This window comes from Rattus rattus, chromosome 2 (assembly GCF_011064425.1).
Source record: "Rattus rattus isolate New Zealand chromosome 2, Rrattus_CSIRO_v1, whole genome shotgun sequence".
Lineage (NCBI taxonomy): Eukaryota > Metazoa > Chordata > Mammalia > Rodentia > Muridae > Rattus > Rattus rattus.
The window spans coordinates 141,227,945-141,249,696 of record NC_046155.1 but is presented as its reverse complement, the minus strand read 5'-3'; the positions used below and the strand labels follow the sequence as shown (position 1 = coordinate 141,249,696).

Below are 21,752 nucleotides of genomic sequence, written 5' to 3'. Positions count from 1 at the left end.
CAAAGAGATTTGCTGAGGGGAAACTGGGAAAGGGGATAACATTTGAAATGTAAATATATAAAATACCCAATTAAAAAATAGCTACACACAATAAGAGCAGTGTCAGCATCAAATTAAATGGGGAGAAACTGAAAACAATTCCACTAAAGACAAGACAAAGCTAGCCACTCTCTCCATATCAACTCAATATTGTATTTAAAGATCTAGCTAGAACAATAAGACAACTAAATGGGATCAAGGGAATGCAAAATGGAAAGGAAGAAGTCAATGTATCACTATTCACATATGATAGTATATAGAAGCAACCTAAAAATATTCTGTCCTCTAGCAGCTGATAAACACAAATAAAATAGCTAAGTAGCTGAATATAAGATTAACTGAAAAAAGTCAGTAGCCCTCCTATTTAAAAATAATAAATGAGCTAAGAAATAATTTGGGTAAACAACATCTTTTACAACAATCACAAATAATATAAAATATATTGGTACAACTCTAATCGAGCAAATGAAAGACCTGTTGTCCTAGTTAGGCTTTCCATTGCTGAGCAGTGATGCCACGGCCAAGAAAACCCTTATAAAAAACAACATTTAATTGGGGCTGTATTGCATGTTCAGAGGTTCTGTCCACTATCATCAAGGCTGAAATTATAGCAGCATTCAGGGAGGCATGGTTCTTGCGAAGGAGCTGAGAGTTCTACATCTTGTTCTGAGGACACCCAGGAGAAGACTGTCTTCCAAACATCCAGGAGAAAGGAAGGTCTCAAAGCCTATTCCCACAGTGACACACTTCCTCCAACAAAGCCACACCTCCTAACAGTGCCACTCCATATGGGCCAAGCATAGTCAAACCACCATGTCTGTTTGCCAAGAACTTCAATTCCTTGAAGAAAAAAATTAGAGAAGATATCAGAAGATGGAACGGTCTCTCATGTTCATAGATTGCTATTATTATTAGAGTAAAAATGGCCATCTACCTGGTCCTAGAAGCTTTGCAGGTATGGCTGCTGTGTCACATGTGTGTCATTTGATGGCAAAGAGGAGACAGGCTGTGTCTAGGTCATAGTGTTCTGACCTATGAACTTCTGAGTAGTTAGGAGGTATGATGGTTTGTATATCCTTGGCTCAGATAATGGCTCTACTTGGAGGTGTGGTCTTGTTGGAGTAGGTGTGACCTTGATGGAGGGAGTGTGGCCTTGTTGGAAGAAGTGTGTCACTGTGGGTCTGGGCTTTAAGACCCTCATTGTCACTGCCTGTAAGCCAGTCTCCTCTTAACAGCCTTCAGATGAAGATGTAGAATTCTCAGGTCTACCTGGCCCATGCCTGCCTAGATGCTGTCATGCTCCAGCCTTGATGATTATGGACTGAAACTCTGAACCTGAAAGCCAAACCCAGTTAAATATTGTCCTTATAAGAGATGTCTTGGTCACAGCAGCAAAACCCTAACTAGGACCATAGTCTAACATTCCCTGAAAAAAATGAACCTGAGATTACTACCGGTCTAATGCCAGGGGTTTTGGACAGTGAGCTAGCCAGAGATGGCCACCAATGTGGCACCATGCAGGCCACCATGGCTCCCAAGACCTGGAGCCAGCTGAAGACTAAAAGAACCTGAGAGTTAGAGCCATGGGAAAGAGGACTTCAGAGATAGATGAACCTCACATGAAGCCTGGTGAGCAGAGAGCACAAAATGCCCATTAGACAGGTGCCAGGGGCTTGGACAAAGAGCTAGTCTGAAATGACCACCAGCCATGTCCCTTGCAAGCTTAGAGTGGGTCACCCTAGATGACTGCTTCTAGTACCATAATGTACAAGTTGGGCATAGCATTCCTGAAACTGTTCTGGAATGCTCTGGACACTCTGACGTTCTGCGAATCACTAAGAAGAGCAAGTATGTGGTGGATAAATGGAAAAGAAAGAGTAAAAGAAGGATCTGGGCTCAATGAAGAGAAGCAGAACTGAAGACCCGAGGATAACAAGGAACAGCCTGATGTGAGTAGCTGGTGATGCCAATTTGGACCATGGTGTGGGGTCCTGGCATGTGTTGCCATCAGGGTCCACATCTGGGTCCATAGTCCTGTAGTAGTAGGGGCCTGTTACTACCAAAGGCCAGGCAGAAATCCCTGGTCTGAGCTGCCATCTGGGGACATGTTGATATGGAAGGATGCGGTGGACTGGCCCCATCTTTAACCTCAGCACCCTGGGAGAGCTGGCCCTGCCCCTAGCCAGATGCAGTACTCAGGAGAATGGGCTTCACTATTTTTGGAGTTGCTGATGAGCCAGTCCTCCAAAGATATGAATGTGGGAGACCTGGCCCTACCATTCATTACTCATGCAGTGGCATGAACCAGAAAGGGATACACTTCTTCCAGATTCCCCCTCCCCACCTGCAGCATCTGGGAGTTCTAGGGTCATGGGAGTAGAAAAGTTGTCCCTTTCCCTCAGCTGGTGCAGCACTTAGGAGAGAGGACACTGCAACTCATGTGGGCAGCACAATAGAGTGGAACCTGATGAGGAAGGGAGACTGTGATCAGCATTTAAAGTGAATAAAAAATAAATCATGGAAAAATAAAATAAATATTTAAAATTTTAAATGTACATTCTTAGCCATGAGGAAAATGCAAATCAAAACAACTCTAAGATTCCCTCTTATACCTGTCAGAATGGTTAAGAACAAAACCACAAGTGACAACTAATACTACGCAGGATGTAGAATAATGGAGACACTCCCCATTGCTGATGGCTATAAACATGTGGACATCTACTTTGGAAATCAATATGCAGTTTTCTCCAGCAATTGGGAATCCAGGCCTGAAGACTCAGCTGTACCACTCCAAAGTATATACCCAAAGGACAATCCATCCTATCACAAGGACATTTGCTGAATTATTTTCATAGCAGCTTATTCATAATAGCCAGAAACTAGAAACAACCTAGATATCCTCAACTGAAAAATGGATAAAGAAAATTCACATAATGGAGTATTGCTCAGCTGTTCAAAACAGTGATATCATGAAATTGAGGGAAATGAAGGGAACTAGAAAAAGCAGTCTTCCTAAGCAAGATAACCTAGACTTAGAAAGAAAAACATGGTATATATATTTACATATCAATAGACATTGGCTGTAAGGTAAAGAATAATGATTAATAAAGAATAATAATGATCCAGAGAAGTTAACTAACACAGAGCACTCAAAGCAGTACACATGATTCACATTTGGAAGTGAACATAGAATAGATATAGTGGACAGTGTGGAGGGGGCAGAAGGGAATAGTACTAGATATCCTATAATTCATGGTCTTGTTGTGTAGTTATATATGATCACTCTTGAGGATTATTTCTTTGGCTGCAGAAAACAGTGTCATTTAGTTTTTTGGATGGAATGTTCTGTCAATGCTTGTTAGGTCCATTTAATGTGTATCATTCAATGCCAATATTTCTGCTTCGTTTGGTCTGGAAGACCTGTCTTTTGGACATAGTGATATATTTAATAGTCACCTATTATCACTACATTACTTATTCTATGACTTTACAGCTAAACTTGTTATTAGAAACATATTCGAAAGTAAAGCTTTTGTACTGCTAAATTAGGTTATATGATAGTTTCATCTTTTCTTTACTTGTTAAATTGTGTTCTCTGTGCCATTTTACTTATGAACAACCAACAGGCTTCCCCTCTCACTCTTCCTCATTTATGAATTATCTCTTATAAATACCATGTGCATATGTAAAGTATTCTGATCAAACCCTACAACCTTTCTTCAGATTTCTATCCCTTCCCAATCCTTTTGGCCTCCAAAATTCATGTTCTTTTTCCTTTTCTTTAATTCAGAGTCTATTTAGGATTGTTTGGGGTATAGATCCATCTACTGAAGCATGAGTTATTTTACAGGAATGCATTCCTGAATAAAACTGATTTTTTATCTCCGTCAGTGATCAGTTGCCAATAATTCCTCAGCTAAAGGAGGGAAGCTATGACTCCAGCATACATTCATCCTGGGATTTTGTCTAGTTTGATTTTATGTAAACAGGCACAGCTACTGTGAGTTCATGTGTGCAACAACCTAATCATGTCCAGAAAACAATGTTTTCTTTTTCTTTTTTCTTCCCCAGAAACCACCCACTGTTGCTTTTACAATCTTTCCTAGTTAGGGATTGTACTGCTCTGATGAAACATCATGACCAAAAGAAAGTTGGGAAGGAGGAAAGGGTTTACTTGGCTTAAAATTTCATATCCCTGTTTATTATGAAAGGAAATCATGACAGGCACTCAAACAGGGTAGAGACTTAGAGACAGAAGCTTCTTGCACTCCATGTATTCCGTGGAGAAATACTGCTCACTGGACTGCTCCTGTGACTTCTTTAGCCTTCCTTTGTACAGAACCCAGGACCACTGCCCGAAGGCTGACCCATTTCATATAAATCACCAATTTAAAAAATATTTGACAGTCTTGCCTACCAGTCCAGTCTTATGGAGGGAAGGTGTAATTGCAGATCCTTCCGTTCAGATGACTCTAGTCTTTGTCAAGTTAACATAAAATTTGCCAACGTGCAGTCTTTCTGCTTTCTCTTCTATAAAGAGCCTTGAGATCTGTGGTGTATGATATAAGTATTCTAATTAAGGTTGAGAACTCCACATTCTCATATTCTCTTCAAGGTGATGCAGCATGAATTTCTGTGTTAGTCACCTACTAATTTTAAAAAGAAAGTTCTCTGATAAGAGTTGAGAGATGTACTAATTTATGGATATAAAGATAAGAACACATTAATCAAGTCATTCCTAGGCTCACTCAATAAAATAATAGTAATAATTTCCCCCTTGGATTAATTTATCTATTAATGGGTTCTGGTAACAGGCATTAGTCTTGTCTTGTGAAACAGGCCTTAAATCCAATTAGAAAGTGGTTGGTTACTCCCATAACATTTATGCTTCAATTATACTGGTGGACATATATTGTCAGAGCCAGTGGTTATTGCAACTCATAGTTTTGATTGCTTTTCTCCCCTGGTAACATGTGCAGCATTTCCCAGCACAATGAAAGTGAGTAGGGCTGAATCTTACAGGTTGGTATCAACTCTAGTTACACTTCTTTATTAGGATCATCTATAACTTCAATAGGCTTCAAACTGCTTATATAAGCAATTTCCCAACTAATTCATTTACTTGCTCCTCCTCTATATTTTTCTATATCCCTTATACTATTTCCCAATAGTATTCGACTTAAATTTCAATTCAGACTCTATTGATTGAAATCCTAATATCCTATTATATATTATTCTCTTTGTTCCTTTATTTTTTCAAAAGTTAATAGAATTGAAAGTGTAATTGCTCTTAACTGATAATTACTGGACTATTATAATTGATCTACATATCAAGTAGTGTTGAGATTAAACATGGTGCCCTGAGTATTTGAGTTTCAGCTAAAATCCAAGTTCAGATAAAGAATGATTATAAGAGTACAGTGAGAAAAAAAGAGTACATAAATAAATTCATAAGTGCATTCGAAGACCATACAACCAATTGCAAAAATTAGGAAATCAATAAAAGGTTTGTAAGAAGAATTCAATAACTGTTTCATGATAATAAAAAAGAATTAGTTAAATAAAGTTATGTGAAAAGCCTCAACAAGGGAATTAATCCAGTGAGGATGCTTGGAATTGAAGGTAAAGAAGGTAAAGTAAAAAATCCATAAAACAATAAAGATAAAATTATAAGCAAGTACAAACAAAAATATGCAGTATATATGATACACAATTATACAGACTAAATTCATTAATGAATCATCGGTACAAAAGAAGTAGAAATCCCCAAATTCTGTGGTGGACAGAGATGTATCCTCAGAAATGCAGGCACTCTTGAGAAATTAGAGGAGAATACCCTCTGCCCACATTTCCGACCCAAGAGGAAATCACCGAGTGCCATCTGTGCCCTCTGGGCACAGGGACCTAGGAACAGTCAGGGGCAGGACTCTTCTAGTACCTGCCTGCACCGAGAGCTGAAAGCCAGCCACCAGGAACACACACACACACACCTGAGAGTAGAGTACTCTGTTCCCAGAAGCAGGTGAAAGAAAACAGGAAAACAGATCTATAGGAGTGCTGACACACAGGCTTGTAGTAGGGTCAAGCCACTGTCAGAAACAGCAAGACAAAGTAACACCAGAGACAACCTGATGGGGAGAGGCAAGCACAGGAACCTAAGCAACAGAAACCAAGACCACTCAGCATCATCAGAGCCCAGTTCTCCCACCAAAGCAAATACTGGATATACAAACACACCAGAAAAGCAAGATTAGGTTTAAAACCACATATGATAATGATGGAGGACCTTAAGAAGGACATAAATAACTCCCTTAAGGAAATACAGGACAACACAAGTAAACAAGTAGAAGCTCTTAAAGAGGAAACACAAAAAACCCTTAAAGAATTATAGGAAAACACAAATAAACAGGTGAAGGAATTGAACAAAACCACCCAGAATTTAAAAATGGAAATAGAAATAATGAAGAAACCATAAAGGGTGACAACCCTGGAGATAGAAAACCTAGGGAAGAGATCAGGAGTCATAGATGCAATCATCACCAACAGAATGCAAGAGATAGAAGAGAAAATTTCAGGGGCAGAAGATACAATATAAAACATTGACACAACCATAAAAGATAATGTAAAACGCAAAAACTCCTAACCCGAAACATCCAGGAAACCCAGGACACAATGAGAAGATCAAACCTAAGGATAATAGGTATAGAAGACAGTAAAGACTCCCAACTTAAAGGGCCAGTAAATATGTTCAACAAAATTATAGAATACAACTTCCCTAACCTAAAGAAAGAGATGCTCATAAACATGCAAGAAGTCTACAGAACTCCAAATTGATTGGACCGGAAGAAAAAGTCCTCCCGTCACATAGTACTCAAAACACCAAATGCAAACAAACAAACAAAAAAAAGAATATTAAAAAGCAGTAAGGGAAAAGGTCAAGTAACATATAAAGGCAGTCTTATAAGAATTACACTGGACTTCTCACCAGAGACTATGAAAGCCAGAAGTTCCTGGGCAGATGTCATACAGAACCTAAGAGAACAAAAAGGCCAGCCCAGGCTACAATATCCAGAAAAACTCTCAATTAAGATAAATGGAGAAACCAAGATATTCATGACAAAATCAAATTTACACAATATCTTTTTATGAATCTAGCCCTACAAAGGATAATAGATAGAAAACTCCAACCCAAGAAGAGAAACTACACCCTAGAAAAAGCAAGAAAGTAATCTCCTTGGAATGAAAACAAAAGAAGAAAAACACACAAGCATTATTCCACTTCTAAATATGAAAATAACAGGAAGCAACAATCACTGTTACTTAATATTTATCAACATCAATGGACTCAATTCCCCCCAAAAAAAGACATAGACAACAGACTGGATATGTAAAGAGGACCCAGCATTTCGTTGTATACAGGAAACACAACTCAAAGAAAGACACTATCTCACAGTAAAAGGTTGGAAAACAATTTTCCAAGCAAATGGTCCGAAGAAACAAGCTGGAGTAGCCATTCTAAATATCAAATAAAATCAACTTTCAACCAAAAGTCATCAAAAAAGATAAGGGAGGGACACTTCATATTCATCAAAGGAAAAATCCACCAGGATGAACTCTCAATACTAAATATCTATGCTCCAAATTCAAGGGCACCAACATTCATAAAAGGAGCCTTATTTAAACTCAAAGCACACATTGCACCGCACACGATAATAGTAGGAGATTTCAACATCCCAGTCTCATCAATCGACAAATCACAGAAACAGAAATTAAACAGAGACATAGAAAAATTAACAGAAGTTATGAACTAAATGGATTTAACAGATATTTATAGAATATTCTATCCTAAAACAAAAGGATATACCTTCTTCTCAGCACCTCATGTTATCTTCTCCATAATTAACCATATAACCAGTCACAAAACAGGACTCAAAAGATACAGAAAGATAGAAATAATCCCATTTGTCCTATCAGATCACCACGGTTTAACTCTCATCTTCGATAACAACAATAACGACAGAATGCCCACATATTCATGGAAGTTGAACAACTCTCTACTCAATGATAACGTTCAAGAAAGAAATAAAGAAATTAAAAACTTCTTAGAATTTTATGAAAATGCAGGTACAACATACCCAAGCTTATGGGACAACGAAAGCAGTGTTATGAGGAAAACTCATAGCTCTAGTGCCTACAAAAAAAAAAAAAAAAAAAAAAAAAAAAAAAAAAAGAGAGACCATACATCAGCAGCTTGACAGCACAACTAAAAGGTCTAGAACAAAAAGAAGCAAATACACCCAAGAGGAGTAGAAGGCAGGAAATAATCAAACTCAGAGCTGAAATCAACCAAGTAGAAATGAAAATGACTGTACAAAGAATCAAACAAACCAAGAGCTTGTTCTTTGAGAAAATAAACAAGATAGATAAATCCTTACCCAGACTAACCAGAGGGCACAGATTGTATATCCAAAATAACAAAATCAGAAATTAAAAGGGAGACATAGCAACAGAATCAGAGGAAATTTTAAAAATCATCAGATCCCATTACAAAAGACTATATTCAACAAAACTGGAAAATCTAGAGGAAATGGACAGTTTTCTAGACAAATACTAGGTAAAAAATTAAATCAGGATCAGATAAACCATGTAAACACCCCATAACTCCTAAAGAAATAGAAGCAGTCATTAAGTCTCCCAACCAAAAAGAGCCCAGGACCAAAAGGGTTTAGTGCAAAGTTCTATCCGACTTTCATAGAAGACCTCACAGCAATAATGTCCAAACTATTCCACAAAATAGAAACAGATGGAGCACTACCAAATTCCTTCTATGAAGCCACAATTACACTTATACTTAAACCACACAAAGACCAAAAATAGAAAGAGAATTTCAGACCAATTTCCCTTATGAATGACGACTCAAAAATTCTCAATAAAATTCTTACCAACAAAATCCAAGAACAAGTCAAAACAATCATTCATCATGATCAAGTATGCAGGCATGAAGGGATGGTTCAATATCCAGAAATCCATCAACTTAATACATTATATACACAAACTCAAAGATAAAAACCACATGATCATTTCATTAGATGCTGAGAAAGCATTTGACAAAATTCAACAACCCTGCATGATAAAAGTCCTGGAAACATCTAGAACTCAAGACCCAAACCTAAACATATTAAATGCAAAATACGACAAACCAGTAGCTAACATCAAACTAAATGGAGAGAAACTTGAAGTAATCCCACTAAAATCAGGGACTAGAAAATGCTGCACACTCTCTCCCTACCTATTCAATATATTCACGAAGTCCTAGCCAGAGCAATCAGACAATGAACGAAGGTCAAAGGAATACAAGTTGGAAAGGAAGAAGTCAAAATATCACTATTTGCAGATGATATGATAATATACTTAAGTGACCCCAAAAGTTCCACCAGAGAATTACTAAGCCTGATATACAACTTCAACAAAATGGCTAAGCCTGATAAACAAGTTCAGCAAAATGCCTGGGTATAAAATTAACTCAAACAAATCAGTAGCCTTCCTCTACTCAAAGGATAAACAGTCTGAGAAAGAGATTGAGGAAACAACACCCTTCACAAAAGTCCCAAATAACATAAAATACCTTGGTGTGACTCTATCCAAGCCAACACCATGAGAAGAGAAGTTAATATATCATGAAACAGCACAAAATTTCCAAACTTACATGAGAGCAAAGGAAATATTTAGAATGTTAAATGAATAAGACCATAAAATACCTTAATAGGATGTTAGAGACAATAACAAATAAAATAAAGATAAAACAAAAAAGCCACAGAAGTATCAATTAAGAATAGAATACATTTCTTTTAAATATTCTAAAATCCAAGAACACATTGATGATATACTTCAAAGTCTAAAAGATTGATGATTCGGATCACCATCCCACAGTTAAATGGAGAAGACAACTTTATATGATAGCTATAAAATTAAAATTAAAGAATTCATGACCACTAAGATAATATACAGAAATAAATAAAGGAATCATATACACTTTAAACAGGGATAAATAGTACTTATGCTACAGGAAAAAGTAAACTGCCCTAGAACAAAGATGAACAAATGAAGTCTAAGAAAATTGTGAATTATCAGAATTCCTGCTCAGCCAGAAACCTTTGAGCCTTCAGATTCCCACCTATGTCAGGGACCAGAGCCCTGGCACTGTACCGATCCCACACAGCCTACACCCCTGTTCAGCTTGACTCCCCAGGTATTGGGACACATTGAGGATCACAGGGTCACAGGATTGCAGGATTACGAGCTCACATGAAGAGACAACAGTCAGAGACAGGGAGGCCAGATAACACTAGAGATAATGAGAGGGTGAGAGGCAAGCACAAGAACATAAGCAACAGAAACCAATTTGACTTGGCAACATGAGAACCCAGTCCTCCCACCATAGCAAGTCCTGGATACCATAACACACCTACAAAGCAAGATTCAGATCTCAACTTTCATTTCATGACGATGACAGAGGACTTTAAGAAGGATCAAATCGCTCCCTTAAAGAAACACAGAAGAGCACAGGTAAACAAATAGAAGTCCTTGAAGAGTAAAGACATAAATCCCTTAAAGAAATACAGGAGAACACAAACAGATGAAGGAATTGAACAAAACCATCCAGGACCTAAAAATGGAAATAGGATCATTAAAGAAAACTCAAAGAAATACAATTCTGAAGTTGGAAAACATAGAAAAGAGAACAGGCATCACAGGTGCAAGCATCACCAACAGAATACAAGAGATAGAAAAGAGAATCTCAGCGGTAGAAGATACAGTAGAAGACATTGACATGGAAGTCAAGGAAAATAAAGAAGCAAAAAGCTCCTTTAAAACATCCAAGAAGGGGTTTTGGGGATTTAGCTCAGTGGTAGAATTAAACCAGACTTCCTAACAGAGAATCTAAAAGACCCTGGACAAATGTCATACAGACCCTAAGAGAACAAAAATGCCAGCCCAGCCTACTATACCCAGCAAAATTGACAATTAACATAGATGGAGAAACCAAGGTAGTCCAAGAAAAAAAAAAAACAAATTCAGACAGTACCATTCCACAAAGTCAGACCTACAGAGAATAGTAGAAGGAAAAGTCCAACACAAGGGGGAAGTCTACACCCTAGATAGAATAAAAAATTAATCTTTTCACAACAAATCAAAAAAAAAGAGAAACACACAATCATAATTCCACTTCTTTTTTTTTTATTAAATCTTTATGTTCCTTTATTGGAACAAGATTCCTGACATATACAGTGATGTATTTACTAAACAGAGTCCTATGCAGAAATTACACACTATCCATCTAGACAGATTTTAGTTACACTTTGCCTATTGATGGAGTAGTTCCATTTATAAAATTTTATATATCAGAAAGTTTTGAATTTGACCATGCTGTCCATTAATCATCTCTTTTAAAGTGGCATTTCATTTTAGCTCTATTTTACAGCATTAAAACGCTTATGCATCAGGTCGCTTCCTGAAACACTGTTCTCTGAACAATGGCGCTGGGCAGCAGCTCTTCATCCACCCAGGTCAGAGTCACATCTGAGAGCTTCAGCTACATACCTGTGACAGCCCACCTCACCGACTGCTCACCCTGACAGACAGCCCACCTTCTCGGTCAGTTCACACTGCTAGTGAAGACACACCAGCAACTGTACTTTGTAGATAGCATTAGGGCATCAGGTCAATGACAGTGGGAGCAGGTACTGCCATGAGATCCAGGCAACTAAAGGCCCTTATTTTTAAAAAAAAAGCCAAATGTGAGATAAAAATTAAGGGTACAAGTCCACAGCAGCAAGCTGTGTCCACTCAGTTACAGAGACGTTAAGACATGATTCAAATCCCTTTAACTCAATCTGCACAGCCCCGAGGTCATCCTGCAAAGTGTGTATCAAAAAATAGGAAGTTAGGGAGACAAAGTTTGACATGGTGTCATTTTGCAGGTCAAACTTGGAAGGTCTGTGGAGCATCTGTTCTGACAGAAAAGCATCAGGTCCTTTGTGTACACATTGATTTTATTGTAACAAAGCAACTTGTACACGTCAACATTTAAAACAAGAATCTTTTTCCTTCCAGTGAAAACTGGAAAAGAAAAAATAAGAAAAAAAAGAAAAGAATTAAAGATAAAAGTTACAACAGAAAATGCCAACTCCAAATAAACCCCTACAGCTTCTGCTGGTTCTCCCATTGAGTGGCAGGGCTCAAGTCTTCATCAGGAGAGAATTTTATTTTAAGTGTTACCTTAAACTACAAGGATGTCTGTTAAACGTCACAATGAAACATGCCAAAGGAGAAGCCATGTTGTCAGATGCCCACCTACCCCCTCCCACACCTCGATCCCGCCCTTGCTCACTGTCTATACCCCCCCTTTTCCTTTTTATTAAACAAGAGAAAGTAGACAGATACATGTTGGTAAATGCTAACGGTCTGTATTCACATAGAGACACAGTGTAATCTCTGAGCCCAATATACAGAGAAAAGAAAAAGCTAGAATTCTATGCACTAATACAGAGAGACCTAGCACCCTCCAGCCTCCAGCAGAGTCAAGGGAACTGGAGGGCTTTTCTTTCTCCCCACAGAGCATGGTGGTGGTGTTGAGTCCACAGTCTGAGACAAGGATAAAAATGAATTTAGAATAGAAACATGAAGAGTCTTTTCCTTTTGTATTTTGCTCAAGATATTTTCCCCAAAATTAGTTGAGAAACATGATGTTGAGACCTCAAAAACAGGGCGACTGAGCACAGAAGGACAGGGAAGAAAGGACTACAACTTGCTCCCAGGGACTGGAGAAATTTAAAAAAATAAAAATAAAATGAAAAAGAAGGTTGGATCCATCGGTCTTCTGTACTAGTTATCCTCACCTTCATCCTCTCCTTCCTCCCCTTCATCCTCATCATCATCTTCTTCACCTTCATCCTCTCCTTCCTCCCCTTCATCCTCGTCGTCATCTTCTTCACCTTCATCCTCGTCTCCTTCTTCATCAATATCTTCCAACCCTTCTTCCTCTTCATCATCATCCTCCTCCTCCTCCTCTGCCTCTTCTTCTTCATCATCCATATTGGGAACCAAATAGTACTGCAAGGGATTTGGTCAAATATCATCTTTGAAGACCTCTCCTAACTCGTCAGCACTCGAATCAGAATGGTCAGTAAACCAGGCAGAGAAGCTCTCTGGCTCTTCGTGCTGCCTCTTCCTGCCGGCCTTATTCTGCGTTTGACTAGAGCGTTTTGTCAAATCCTCTCCAGATTTCCATTTGATTTCGGTGGACTTTGAAGACAGGTCACCACACTCATTCAGATGAAATTCTTTGGAGAGAACTTTATTTTCAAAGTAAGGTTTTCATCAAACTGAAAATCTATTCTAGCAGAACATGTATTAAGAGGTGCTATGTATCAGCCCAGTTCTGAAGAATTCATACAATTGCAATTGTCCTAAATGGAAGTGAAGGGGACACATATTCCAAAGACAGGAAACAGAAATGTTTAAGCAGAGGCTGGAAGCATTAACATTTCTCCCGGGCATATGGAAGGGTCGGGTCTGTTACGTAGGGAATGCACTACTCCTCAAGAGAATTTGGCATTTTTATGATAACAAGAATAAAATCCTACAGCACTTTAAAAAATCTATTCTATAACCTGATTTAATGTCTTCAAATTCTTCAACTCTGGTCAAATAGTGCAGGGCCTCCTCATCTTCCTCCCCAAGCAGTGCAGACACTTGTGGGTGGCTGACAAATGTTGTTACTCAAAAATTTGGGATTTTGGTGATCAACTGTGACCTCTTCTGAAAAAAAAAATGGTTGGCAGAGTTTGTTATACTTTCGTTCTACTTTCAAAATTTACTCACTGGCTTGTTCTTTAAGTCTGTCTATTTCATTTTATACTTCATCAATACGTTCAATTGCTTCTTGCTGTTCTTTTTCTGAGGTCTCATCCGCCCGGTGGTATTGGAGCTAAGCTCCTTTTTACTGGCTTTGGCCTTTGGCGTAGACATTGTGCCCTCTGTGGTCAGGGCAGAAAGCGGGGAGGGGGAGTGAAGGGACGGCCAAGGGGGCGGCCTGCGGCTTCCCCTCATGCTACAGGCGCGGCACTTGCTCCTGGAGCCTTCTCCCGGTGCTCACTAGCTTCCCTTCCACCTGGCTGCCTGGAACTGCCTGGCAGGGCCTGAAGCGCATTGTGGCCAGCCCCTGGCCCGGGTTCTCACTGAAGGCCGGAGCAGCGGCGGCTCGGCGGCTCGGTGGGACTCCTCATCTCTTGCCCTGCGCTCTGGCTCACTTATCCATTGCTCTGAGCCACCTCCTGCTCGTCCAATAATTCCACTTCTAACAACAAAAATCACCAGAAGCAACAATCACTGGTCCCTATTATCTCTCAATATCAATGTACTCAATTCCCCAGTAAAAAGAAATGGGGTAAGAGACTGGATAAATAAACAGGATGCATGCAGGAAACTCACCTCAGAGTCAAAGACAGACATTACCTCCAAGTAAAAGGATGGGAAAAGTTTTCCAAGCAAATGGTCCCAAGAAAGAAGCTTGAGTAGCCATTCTAATAGCCTACAAAATAGACCTTCAACCAACAGTTATCAAAATTTAAAAAAAAAAAATGGGGAAGGACACTACATACCATCAAAGGAAAAAATCCACTAACATGAACTCTTAATCACAAATATCTATGCCCCAAATGCAGGGGCAACCACATTCATAAAAAAAAACCAACTAAAGCTCAAAGCAAACATTGAAACAAACACAATAATAATGAGAGACTTCAATACCCTACTGTCATCAGTGGCAGAACATGGAAACAGAAACTAAACAGAAATACAGTGAAACTGAAAGAAGTTATGAAACAAATGGATTTAACTGACATCTACAGAACATTTCATCCTAACATTCTTTTCAGCACCTCCTGGTACCGTTTCAAAAATTGACCATATAATTGGCCACAAAATAGGCCTCAATAAATAAAAGAACATTGAATTAATCCCATGTATTCTATTGGACCAGCACAGACTACAGCTGGTCTTCAATAGCAGCAAGAACAGTAGGAAGCCAACACACACATGAAGCTGAACAACTCTCTACTCAGTGATAACTTAGTTAAGAAAGAAATAAAGAAAGAAATTAAAAACTTTTTCAAATTCAATAAAAATGAAGGCAAAACATATTCAAATTTATGGGACACAATGAAAGCAATGATAAGAGGAAAACTCATAGCTCTGATGCCTCAAAAAAGAAACTGGAGAGAGCATACACTAGCAGCTTGACAGTATACCTGAAGGCTCTAGAACAAAAAGAAGCAAACATCCAAGTGGAGTAGACAGCATGAAACATTTAAACTCAGGGCTGAAATCAACCAGTAGAAACGAATGGAACTAGACAAAGAATCAACAAAACCAGAAGCTGGTCCTTTGAGAAAGTCAACAAGATAGATACACCCTTAGCCAAACTAAGCAGAGGGCACAGAGACAATATCCAAATTAATAAAATCAGAAATGAAAAGGGAAACATAAAGTCAGAAACTGAGGAAAATTTAAAAAAAATCAAATCCTACTACAAAAGCCAATATTCAACAAAATTGGAAAATGTGGATGAAATGGACAATTTTCTAGACAAATATCAGGTATCAAAGTTAAATCAGGATCAGATAAACCACATAAACAGTCCCATAACCTCCAAGGAAATAAAAGCAGTCATTAGAAGTCTCCCAACCAAAAAAAAGCCCAGGAACTGGTGGTTTTGAAGGTCTATCAGACCTTCAAATATCTAATACCAATACTCTTCAAACTATTCCATAAACTAGAAACAGAAGGAACACTACCCAATACTTTCTATGAAGCCATAGTTACACTGATACCTAAACTACAAAATGAACCATCAAAGAAAGAGAACTTCAGACCAATTTTCCCTTATGAATAACAATGCAAAATCATTCAATAAAAATTCTCACAAACTGAATCCAAAAACACATCAAAATGATTATTCACCCTGATCAAATAGGTTTCATTCCAGGGATGCAGGGATAGTTAAATATACCGAAACCTTCAACGTAATCCACGATATAAACAAACTCAAAGAAAAAAAAAACAAACATATGATCATCTCATTAGAAGCTGTAAAAGCCTTTGACAAAATACAACACCCAGTCATGTTAAAAGTGTTGTGGCGATCAAGAATTCAAGCCTCATACCTAAATATAGTAAAATCAAAACACAGCAAACCAATAACCACCATCAAACTAAAGTGAGAGAAACTCAAAGCAATCTCTTTAAAATCAGGAACAAGACAAGGCTGCCCACTATCTCCCTACCTACTCAATATAGTATTTGAAGTTCTACCCAGAGCATTTAGACAACAACAACAAAAAACAAAACAAAAAAAAAAAAGGGAAACAAATTGGGAGGGAGGAAGTCAAGGTATCACTATTTGCAGATGATATGATAGTATACCTAAATGACCCCAACAATTCTAAAACGGAGCTCCTACAGCTTATAAACAACTTCAGCAAAGTGGTTGGATATAAAATTAACTCAAACAAAGAAGCCTTCCTCTACACAAAGGATAAAAGGTCTGAGAAATAAATTAGGAAAACTGCACCCTTCACAATAGTCACAAATAATATAAAATATATAAATGTGACTCTAACCAATTATGTGAAAGATCTGTGTGACAAGAACTTCAAATTCCTGAAGAGGTAAATCGAAGATGACCTCAGAGAATGGAAAGATCTACCATTCTCATGGACTGGCAGAATTAATATAGTAAATATGGCCATCTTATCATAAAAAAAATCTACAGGTTTAATGCAGTTCCCATAAAAAATCTAACTCAATTCTTCATAGATTTAGAAAGAGCAATTTGAAAATTCATTTGGAATAACAAAAATTCCAGGATAGTGAAAACTCCTTTCAACAATAAAAGAACATCTGGGGGAATCACCAACCCTGACCTTAAGCACTATTATAGAGCAATAGTAATAAAAACTGCATGGTATTGGTACAGAGTCAGGCAAGTAGATCAATGGAATAGAAGTGAAGACTCAGAATTGAACCCACACACCTATGTTCACTCTATCTTTGACAAAGAAGCTAAAACCATCCAGTGGAAAAAAGATAGCATTTTCAACAAATGGTGCTGGGTCACCTAGTGGTCTGCATGTAGAAGAATACAAATTGACCCATTCTTAGTACAAAGCTCAAGTCCAAGTGGATCAAGGATATCAACATAACTCCAGATATACTGAGTCTAATAGAAGAGAAAGTGAAGAAGAGCATCGGATACATGGGCACAGGGAAATCTTCCTTAACAGAACACCAGTGGTTTATACTCTAAGATCAACAATCAACCAGTGGGACCTCATATTTGCAAAGCTTCTGTAAGACAAAGAAAACTGACAATAGGACAAAATGGAAACCTACAGATTGGGAAAAGATATTTACCAACCCTACATCCGATAGAGGGCTAATATCCAAAATATACAAAGAACTCAAGAAGGTAGACTCCAGAAAACCAAATAACCCTATTAAAAAGTGGAGTACAGAGCTAAACAGAGAATTATCAACTGAGGAAACTTGAGTGGCTGAGAAACATCCTAAACATCCTTAGTCATCAGGGAAATGCAAATCAAAACAACCCTGAGATTCCACCTCACAACAGTCAGAATGGCTAAGATCAAAAACAACAGATATTCTTGAGGATTTAGAGAAAAAAGAACACTCCTCCATTGCTAATGGAACTGCAAGCTGGTAAAATCACTTTGGAAATCAGTTTGTTCATTCCTGATAAAATTGGAGCTAATTTTACCTGAGGACCCAGCTATACCACTCCTGGGCATATATCCAAAAGTGCTCCAACATCTAACAAGGGCGCATACTCTCCTGTGTTCATAACAGCCTTATTTATAATAGCCAGAAACTCAAAAGAAACCAGATGTTTCTCAACTGAAGAATGGATACAGAAAATGTGGTACATATACACAATGGAGTACTATGCAGTGATTAAAAAGAATTACTTCATGAAATTCATAGGCAAAACTAGAATATACCATCCTGGTGAGGTAACCCAGACAACAAACTTGGTATGTATTCACTAATACGTGGATATTAGCCCCAAAGCCCACAGTGTCCATAAATACAACCCACAGAATATATGGAATGTAGAAGGAAGGAAGGCCAGAGTGTGGATGGTTCAGTAGTGCATTGAGGGGGAAACAGGGTAATTGTGGGAGGTAGAAGGAAAGTGGGACCCAGGAGGAAGAAAGGAGGGGGAGGAAATAAGAATGGCAGCATCAGGATCTGGAGGAGATATAAGAGAGCTACAGGGGCTCAGGAAATTGTACAAAAATATGTAGCATTAGGATGAGGAACTGGGGATAGCCATTGAAGGGTCCCAGACACCAATGAAACATGAGGCTCCAAGGACCCCATGGGGATGACTTTAACCAAAATCCACAGAGAAGGGGGAGATAGATCCTATAGAGACCTCCTCCGGCAGATAGGCATGGCCCCCTGTCAAGGGATGGGGATACCCATCCATCTCAAAATTTTTAACCCAGAAATGTTCCTGTCCAAAGAAGAACAGGGAATAAAATGGAACAGATACTAAAAGCCAACCAGGGACTGCCCCACCTGGGGATCCATCATTTCTGCAGACACCAAACCCAACACTGTTGCTGTGGTCAAGAGGTGCTTGCTGACAGGAAGCTATTGTGGTGGTTCCTGAGGAAGTCCGGCCAGCAACTGACCAATGCAGATATGGATGCTTGGAGCCAGCCATCAGGCTCAGAGAACCTGGTGGAGGAGCTGGTGGAATGACTAGAGGAGCAGGAGGTAAGCATTGCAACCCCATTTGAAGAACACCATAGGCTTGCCTGATCACCCAGTTCTTCTAGAGTCTAGACCACCAACCAAGGAGTGTACCTGGAGGGATCCATGGCTCCTGATACATATGTAGCAGAGGATGGCCTTGCCAACAGCAATGAGAGGGGGAGATTCTTGGTCCTGGGGAGGCTTGATGCCCCAGGGTAGGGGTATGCTGGAGTGGTGGGGTATGGGTGAATAGGGAAGCACTCTCATACAGGCAAAGGAGAGGGGGAAGGGCAGATGTGGAATTGGGGAGCTGTTGGAGGGGTAATCTGGATATGGGATATCATTTGAGATGTAAGTGAATGCAATTCCTAATTAAAAAGAAAAAAAAAAATGTGAATTATATAAAAAAAAAGTTGGGGATTTAGCTCAGTGGTAGAGCGCTTGCCTAGGAAGCACAAGGCCCTGGGTTCAGTCCCCAGCTCCGAAAAAAAAAAAAAAAAAAAAAAAAAAAAAAAAAAAAAAAAAAAAATGAAATTGATAGACAGATATAAAAATAAAAAGACAAAAGTAATACATATTTTTCAATTGTAAATATAGGAGTTATCTCAATTCTTCTATTATTAAACACAGACTAGCAGCTTCTGTTAAAACATTGAAGTCTATCTATTATTTTCCTTCTAAGAAATATACCTCACTAGGAGAAAACACAGCCTTACAAATGAAAAGAAAAAATAGTATGCCAAGGAAATGGAACTGGAAAAACAAAATGTGAGGTTAATCATTCTAAAAGGAGATAAATTAGACTTTGAACCAAAATTAGGTAAAAGTGATAAAATGTTTATTTCATATGTAATAAGGAAGCAGCTCTTAGTAATAAATAACAATTCTAATCAAAAATACCTGTGCACACAATTCCATTAATAAACACCACTGAAGATTAAGACACAGATTAATACTCCTATCACATCAATAGAGCTCATTCAGACCACAAACCAATTTTCTTTTAAATCAAAGTTAAATAACATTATAGACCAAACAGACTTAACAGGTACCAACAGAATACTTCAGCCAAATAATACTAAGTACTAATTATTTTCAGAAATTCAGAGAACTTTATATGAAATGTAGTTTTTTAAAGTATACAAAACAAATCTTGTATAATATGAAGTAATTAATAATAATTAACTCTTAATAAATGAAAAATGAATTGAAAGTGATTCACTCTACTGATCATAGTAAAATAAAACTAGAAATGCCCCACATAAACTATATAAAATATGTAATGTAATGGAGACTGAATAACACATTGAGGAGTCATTGAAGAAGTGAAAAGACACAACTTCTAAATTCTCAGAAAACACCCTAGCAGTTCTGTATAACACAAGAAAATAGTTTTAAGAGAGAAATCTATAAATGTGTATATTAGAAATTATGAATATCAAATGAATAACTTAAAGTATTTCAGAGTGATAAAAAACAAACAAAAACACGAGAACAAGGTGAACTTTAAAACAGTGGTTAGAAATAAATAAGAAGGAACTGGAAAAAAAATGAATGAAATGTAAATGAGCAATACAATGAATCAAAAACTACAGATAAAGTAAAGAAATAGAATGAAGACCCATATTGATAAAACTAGCGAGGAGAACAAGAACTCCTAATAGCTGTCAGGAAAATTCAGATATTATTAGTGTTTACATTGAAAATCTTTACTGCAACAAGAAAAAGCCAGATATACAAATAAGTGTGAATGTTTTTTCTTCTAATTCATGAGAGACATTAGTGTTCTGTGACTTATATCTACCACAAAACAATTTTCTGCTTTTTAAAATTAATTTTATATTGTCTTTGAGAATTTCATAGAATATACTTCAATCATATGCTTTCTCCACCTCACAGAGAATTCTCCCCACCTCCAAATCCATTCTACTTCATGTTTTTTCTCTCGCAAAACAAAGCAAAGTGAAATAAAACATAAGATCCAATTTGTGGTGACGGATTACTGCTGAGCACTGGGTAGGTCCTGGAATGTGGTTAGTGGTCACAGTGTCACTTCAGAAAAGAAAACTGGTTTAGCTTCCTCAGCATTTATCAGTTTCTAGTACAAGATGAGACTTATTTTTCTTCTCTGCCCCGGCATTTTGTTTGACTTGAGCTTTTGTGAACTTTTATTCATGGCTGTCACAGTCTCTGAGAGTTCATATAGCTCTATGCGGATGTGTTTGAAAGAAAAAAGTCGTTTCTTCGAGTTACCACACCTTGCCCTTAGAATCTTTATCTACCATATTACTTATAGATCTATAAGCCTTGAGGGTGAAGAATATAATGTGTACATCCCATCTCGGGTGGAAACTTTCAAAATCTCTTATTCTCTGTATGCTATCCAGGTATGGGTTTCTGTGTTAATTACCGTCTACTGCAAGAAGAGAATTTTCTGATAAGGGTTGATTGATTTACTGATTTATGTATAGGTCTAGTAATATGTCATTGGGACTATGAGTGATATGCTAGTCTATGGGTGTCATAATGTATCACTTCATTACTCTGTTCATTTAACAGTACATATTCCTCTAGTGTCCATAACCTATCTAGTCTTGGGTCCTTGGCCTCGTTTACAGTGTCAGGTATGATGTTCATCTTATTAATCAGGCTTTCAATACAATTAAAAATTGGTTAGTAATTTTCATAATATTTGTTCCATAATTGCACTGGTACCCTATCTTATTAGATGTCTATTAACGTAACACGTAAGGGTCATAATAATTATATTAATGATTATTTTCTCTTGAATAACATGTATAGCACTTCTAGCACAATTATCACTAGCCAATAGAAGTAAAACTTTTAGCTGAGTACCAGATAGATTTCTC

General features: G+C 37.9%; 1 non-coding gene and 1 pseudogene across 1 annotated transcript; one reads left to right on the top strand and one right to left on the bottom strand.

Annotated features, from left to right (window-relative positions):
- Nucleotides 1-972: 972 nt before the first annotated feature.
- On the top strand, nucleotides 973-1,106 carry LOC116895055. The gene has a single exon (XR_004387236.1). It is a non-coding gene; the product is annotated as a small nucleolar RNA SNORA17 (small nucleolar RNA).
- An 11,860-nt stretch (nucleotides 1,107-12,966) lies between these two features.
- On the bottom strand, nucleotides 12,967-14,070 carry LOC116894303 (annotated as a pseudogene).
- Between the last annotated feature and the right edge of the window lie 7,682 nt (nucleotides 14,071-21,752).